A 6,840-nucleotide genomic window follows, 5' to 3' on the forward strand; every position below is an offset into this window, starting at 1 on the left:
TAAAGAACACCTTATATAATTGAAAGTGGTTCCCTTAACGTGGTTGTAAAGCCTCCAGGTTTTTCACCTTTATGTATTCTATGCATTAAGGCAAAAAACCTTCTGTGCTGCAACTCCCCCCGAGACCCCCCCCCCCCTTTTTCTTACCTGAGCCTGATGTGCGATGTGCTGTGAAAAACCTTCTGTGCTGCAACTTCCCCCGTGACCCCCCCCCCTTTTTCTTACCTGAGCCTGATGTGCAATGTGCTGTGAAAAACCTTCTCTGCTGCAACTCCCCCCGAGACCCCCCCCTTTTTTTTTTTTTCAAGAAAATAAACTTTTATTGAGCATAAGAATCTCAGTGTACAAGCATCAAATAAAATAAAAGATAACACAGAAACACCCCCCCCCCCTTTTTCTTACCTAACCTCAATCCAGTGATGCTGTCGATCTCCTCAATGGACTGATTTGGCACTTTTCCACTGCAAGTTCAGGCTCGGCTCCACTCGGCCCTGCTTGGCTCTGTTTGGTTTTCCACTGCATGGTACCGCATGGTACAGCGGTACGATTTGGTACAGTTTGCCTTTCCACTAAAGTAAAGCGGGTGGGATAACAATGATTCTCTGACCAATCAGTGGCTAGTAGTGACAAACAGTCAAGGCTGCATGCAAAGGATTGTGGGATATGGTACAGGTACGGCACTCTTGGAACCACAACTGAGGTGGTACCGTTCGGTTCCATGTAGTGGAAAAGCGCCACTATACCGTACCGTACGGAACCGTTCCAACACTGTACCATGCGGTACCATGCAGTGGAAAAGCACATAAGCGAGCCGAACCGTTCGGTTTAATGCAGTGGAAAAGCGCCAATTGATAGCAGCAGGAGCCATTGACACCTGCTGCTGTCAATTAAAAGCTGTGACACAGGAGCGGGGGCGGGGTCAAGTCCCACTGTCTGTGTCAGACACAGCAGCTGGTTCGGGAGCAAACCCGCATGGGTGCCCCCATGAAAAACGGCTTTCCATGGGGACACTCGATAAAGAGGTGGAGCCTGGGGCGTCAGTGTAGGACTCGGAAAGAAGAGGATCGGGCTGCTTTATGCTAACTAGGGATCGGCCGTTTATGGGCAAAGCCGATATATCGGGGACCAATATGCACTTTCCCCTATATATCGGAATCGGGCCCCTAAGGTGATCGATAGTGCCGATATTTCGTGAAAGTGCTTGTACCGGAGTGATGCCTGCAGCTAGAGGCATCACCCCAGTACCAGCATCCATAGCCGACGGTTGGATGTCTTGTAATGAAGAGAAGACCCGATCAAAGCTGCATTGGGCTCTGATTGGGTCTCCATGTAAAAACCCGGAAGTGACGTCATGACTTTTAGACCCCCAGATCCCTCCACAAGAGTACCTGTCAAAAAAAAAAAACAAACATTTTTAATGTACGAAAATATCGGTCGATCACTAATGCAAACCGATTGCACAGAGCAGGTACGTATAGACATGTTTGTTATTTGAAGTGGAGTTCCAGGTTTCTTTAGAAAAAAAATAAAATTTAGCAGCTACAAATACTATAGCTGCTGACTTTGGATATTAGGACACTTACCTGTCCAGGAATCCAGCAGTGTCTTCATCCCAGGCAACTTTTCCAATGGTTTTCAGGTGCTGCGGCCAGCATTGCTTGTAAGGGAAACTAGCTCCGCTTTGTAAATGGCCCGGGGGGTGGGGGGGAGTGGGTACCTGGTTTTGACAGGTACCCACTCCCACTTCTGGGTGATCACCCGGAAGTTTGGCCCCCTCCTCCTTCCTGGGTGGTCACCCGGAAGTGGGAATGGGTACCTGTCAAAACCAGGTATCCACTCCCCCCCCCCCCCTCGAAAGGTGCCAAATGGGGGAGGGGAGAGGAGGCAGATAAGCGGAGCCTCCCTTTTTAGGTGGAGCTCCGCTTTAGAAAAACAAAAAAACAAATGTTTATAATCACTTTAAAGTGTTACTATATCCACAACAGTAAAACCAGCCTGTGTATGCAGTAAAGCATGCTTATTATACTCACTGTGGAACCTAAGGGGTTAATCCTGTTTGATTCTTTCTTCTCTGATCCTCCCCTTCTTCCACTGTTCCCAATCCATCTCCTGATAAGACAGAGCCTTTTGAGCCACTCTGCACATGCTCAGTTTTGTGTGTGTTGCTAGAGAGTTTTTTTTTCTTGGGAGGGTGCATGTGATCAGCACAGGGCCAATTAGCACTGCCCAGACAGAGGGTCAGGAGTCATGCAGTCGCATAGGATAGTCAGAGGAGAATGAAAATTCCTTCTACAAACCTTAATCAGTGCTTGGCCGGACACTGATAGAAATCACAAGACTGCTATATGCTGCTAATGAGAAAAGGTATTTAGCAGTTTTAATTACTAAAATAGTTGCATTTCCAGTGTTAGTAACACTTTAAGGTCTTTACTGTAATTCATTCTCTGCGTTAGGGTAAAAAACCTTCTGTGTCCAGGACCCCCCCCCCCAACCACCCGGGTTGGTGGTTGGGCTTGAAATACTTATTCAAGCCCAATTTCGATCCAGCGCTGTGCCTGAGAGCAGATGCTCTCTCTGCTCTCCCCCTCCTCACAGGGCAGATTGATAGTAGCGGGAGCCAACTGGACACCGGCAGCAGGGCTGGTATGAGTACTTCCCTAGCAAGCAGCTTGTTAGGGGGGTACATCGGAAGGCAGGAGAAGCAAGGAGCGCCAGTGGGGAACCCCAGAAGCAAAGGTTAAGGGCTGCTCTGTGCAAAGCCATTATACAGAGCAGATAGATAGAACATGTTTGTTATTAACCACTTCCATACCGGGCCAATTCTGGCACTCCACTCTTACATGTAAAAATCATCATTTGTTTGCTAGAAAATTACTCAAAACCCCCAAACACTATATGTGTTTCTTAGCAGAGAACCTAGGGAAAAAAATGGCGGTCGTTGCATTTTTTTTATTTCACACAGTATTTCCGCAGCAACTTTTTAAACACTTTAAAAAAAAAAAAAAAAAGTTTCATGAATAAAAAAAAAAACAAAATACTAAAGTTAGCCCAATTTTTTTGTATAACGTGAAAGATAATGTTATGCCGAGTAAATAGATACCTAACATGTCACGCTTCAAAATTGCGCACACTCGTGTAATGGCGCTAAACTTTGGTTTCGCGGCGATACCTCACATGTGTGGAATCAAACGCAGTTTACATATGTGGGCACGACGTACGTATGCGTTCACTTCTGCGTGCGAGCACACGGGGATGGGGGCACTTTACATTTTTTTTTATTGTTTATTTTATTTTTACACTTTCCCTTTAATTTTATTTATTTATTTTTTTTATCACTTTTATTCCTTTTACAAGGAATGTAAACATACTTTGTAATAGGAATAGTGCATGACAGGACCTCTTTATGGAGAGATCTGGGGTCAATAAGACCTCAGATCTCTTCTACAGGCGGATAAGCCTAAAATAAAAAAAAAAAAGAAAAAAAAAAAAAGAAAACAATCTCGGCTGGACGGCACTATTTACAACTGCCAGGCCGGGCGTGAAGTCATAATGTCACGTCCAGGCCTCCAAGAGTCATAGAGACTTTCGGGGACCATCTGGTCCTCGGTATTCTCTATGGTGTACTTTTGCCGCCGGCAGATTTCTTTTCCAGCTCTATGATCACGCGGTAGAAGCACTGGGGGGGGGGGGGGGCAGGTGGGGGGAAGTCCTCCCGCCGCCTGTAAGAACCATCAAGCTGCTATGATTGTTCTTATGGTGAAGTAAATTGCCAGATAAAAAAAATAATATCTGAGCTGCAGGCATCATTCAGATATCCCCACTTAAAGCCCAGGACATCATATGATGTCCAGCAGTAAGGAAGTGGTTAAAAAGAAAATGAAAGGTTAAAACCACTCTAAGGCTCAACCGTTTCTCTTCCAACTTTCTATGGGGGCACTCTTGTAGGCTTGAACCCAAGCTAGGCTGTGTGTGTCTATACACACACATTGTGGCATGGCCCCACTCCCTTGTCACAGGATTTGACTAACAGCAGCAGGAGTCAATTGCTCCCACTGATGACTCCAGTGAGGGGAGCTGCTCTCGGGCACAGCGCTGGATTGACATCAGGTTAAGGTAAGTATTTGTGGGGGCTGACCATAGAAGGATTTTTACCTAAATGCAGGGAATGCAACAAGGTACAAAAAAAAAAAAAACGTAACCACTTTACCACCGGAGGATTTTGCTGTCTTACGTCCAGGCCACTTTTTGCGATTCGGCACTGTGCGAATTTAACTGACAATTGCGCGGTCATGCAACGCCGTACCCAAACGAAATTTACGTCCTTTTTTTCCCACAAACAGAGCTTTCTTTTGGTGGTATTTGATCACCTCTACAATTTTTTGATAATGCGCTATAATCAAAAAAATTTGCGACAATTTTGAAAAAATAACAATATTTTTCACATTTTTTCATATGAAATTCCCCCAAAAAAATGTAAAAATCAAATTTTTTTTAATTTTTGGCCAGTTTGTTTTCTGCTACCTATGTTTGGTAAAAAAATCACAATAAGCGTATTTTGATTGGTTTGCGCAAAAGTTATTGCGTTTACTAACTAAGGGAAAGATTTTTGTCATTTTTGTTGTTTTTTTTTTTTAACAAGTAATGGCGGCGATCTGCGATTTTTTTTGCGGTACTGCGACATTGCGGCGAACAGATCGGACCCTTGACTGACATTTTTGACACTTTTGGGGGTACCAGTGACATTACTACAGTAATCAGTGCTATACATATGCAATGTTACTGTAAAAATGACACTGGCAGGGAAGGGGTTCATTTTTATTGGTGATCAAGGGGTTAATGTATGCCTGGTGCTTACTGACGTGTGTGGGGGGAGGTGACTGAGTGACACAGGGACAGGTCGCAGGTTCAGCTATGCTGAACCCTGCAATCTGACCCTGTCTGTCAGGAGATCCGCCTGCTTTATTTACACAAGCGGGCGGATCTCCACAATCGATTCCCCGACGATCGAGGAAGAGCGGCGGTGATCACCGCCGCTCCTCCCCTGGCCCGACTCCCGCCCACAAGGGGAGGAGTCCGGCAACGTAGGTCTACATCGCTGGACGGGAACGAGCCACTTTGCCGCAGTACAGTCAACGTGACTGGTCGGCAAGTGGTTAAAGTACAACTAAAGACAAAACTTTTTTTTTTTAGTTTTAGACAGAGTGCAGAGGGATTAGAATACCTGTCAGTTGTTATTGCTGTCTGTGCCTCTGTTAGGGAGATTCATTCTCTCTATTTGTCCTTTTTACCGTTATCATTAAAAGTGAAAGTAAACAAAAACCCCAAATTTTGTGTTGTCCCCAGAAAAGTATTAGAGGGGAAATCTTCCAATGGGGACACTAGTTCTGGTGACCTGGGGTCCCATAAGGATTCCATTTATTTGCAGGGATTTCCTTCCACGTCTTGTTTTGGCTATGGGACAGGAAGTGAAGGGAATTCTCTCCAATGGGACACAAATGGCAAAAAATAAACTGGCAGTGGTATAACCCTCCTCTACTCTATCCAAAAATGTTTTTTAAAAGTTTTGCCTATAGTTCTACTTTAGGCTTTTACAACCACTTAAAGTGACCACCATTAAGTGATCAGTTAACAGGTACAGTTCATGCCAACACACTTACAGTTTTACCATCAAAGTGGAAGTAAGACACAAATGTATTTCTTCATTTTGGATAGCGTAAGGGAAATAACCCAATTTATTTTTCTTTTGTATTTTTTTGCCATCTGTGTTCCATCGTGGAGATTTCCTTTCACATTCTGCTCCATAGTCACATTAGGAAGTGAAATTCCCCCAACACATCCTCCCATGGTCACCGAGCCCAGCACCACCTCTTCAGGCACTTCCAACTCACCTGGCTGCAGCTGCCCCTTTCCCTAGCCCTCTTGGCTAACTTCTCCACAGTCCTCCAGACTGACACTCTCTCTACAGTTCTCCCAGAATGAACACTCACCAGCCCACCTGGCTGACTTCTCAGGAAAACTCCCAGACATGCTGACCTGCTCCCGCTGTCCTTTCCTTGCTCCCATGCCTCCAGGAAGGATTCCTCCGTGTGTTGTAGAGGGTCCCTCAAGCACCCGAGCCCCAGGCACAAAGTCTCTCCCCCAGACTAGGGGGCGTCCTCAGGGGCAACTGACAGCCTCCTCAGCACTCCATCTCCATCTTCCACCTGACTGCCCCTGCTGGCATGACTCATGTCTGCTCATGAGGTGCCTACCACCTTCAGCCCCTTTTTTGCTGGGGATTAGTCAAGGGCCTCATAAATATGCCAAACAGCCCCTCCTAACCTCCACCCACTGCATCTGAGAGCTTCTCTAAAGTTCCAGAAAACAGGGGGAGGCACCAGAGATGCCGCTTGCTGAGTCACCCAGCCTCCCTGAGTCACTAAACCCTGACCCAGATTCAGCCCAGGCCTGGCTCTCAGCCAAGCCAATTTGCCTACTCTAACAACTAACCTATTTACACTAGCACACTAGCTAGAGGGTGCTACAACCAAAAGTTCAGATGTTCTCCTGTGGGATTTCCTGGAATTACCGAACTGTGACTCCATTCCCTTCATGGCTCTACTTTGGCTCCTGTATAACGCTCGCCCTAAATTATTTTAATAATGCTTAATAAGGAAATGTCAAGCATTCTCAATGACCCACAACCTAAATTTCTCTAAACATGGGATCCGTAGCTCATTTATTTCATACCATCTTTGAACCCCTCCAGCATATACCTGGTTAGGCTAGTTAGATAGTTGTCTAAAGTTAATTTACCTGGCCTTCTGGCCTCTTGGCTTGAGTCTGTGAGAGATACATCTG

Source organism: Pelophylax lessonae (genome assembly GCF_965119305.1).
Source record: "Pelophylax lessonae genome assembly, chromosome: 4".
In the NCBI taxonomy this organism is placed as follows: domain Eukaryota; kingdom Metazoa; phylum Chordata; class Amphibia; order Anura; family Ranidae; genus Pelophylax; species Pelophylax lessonae.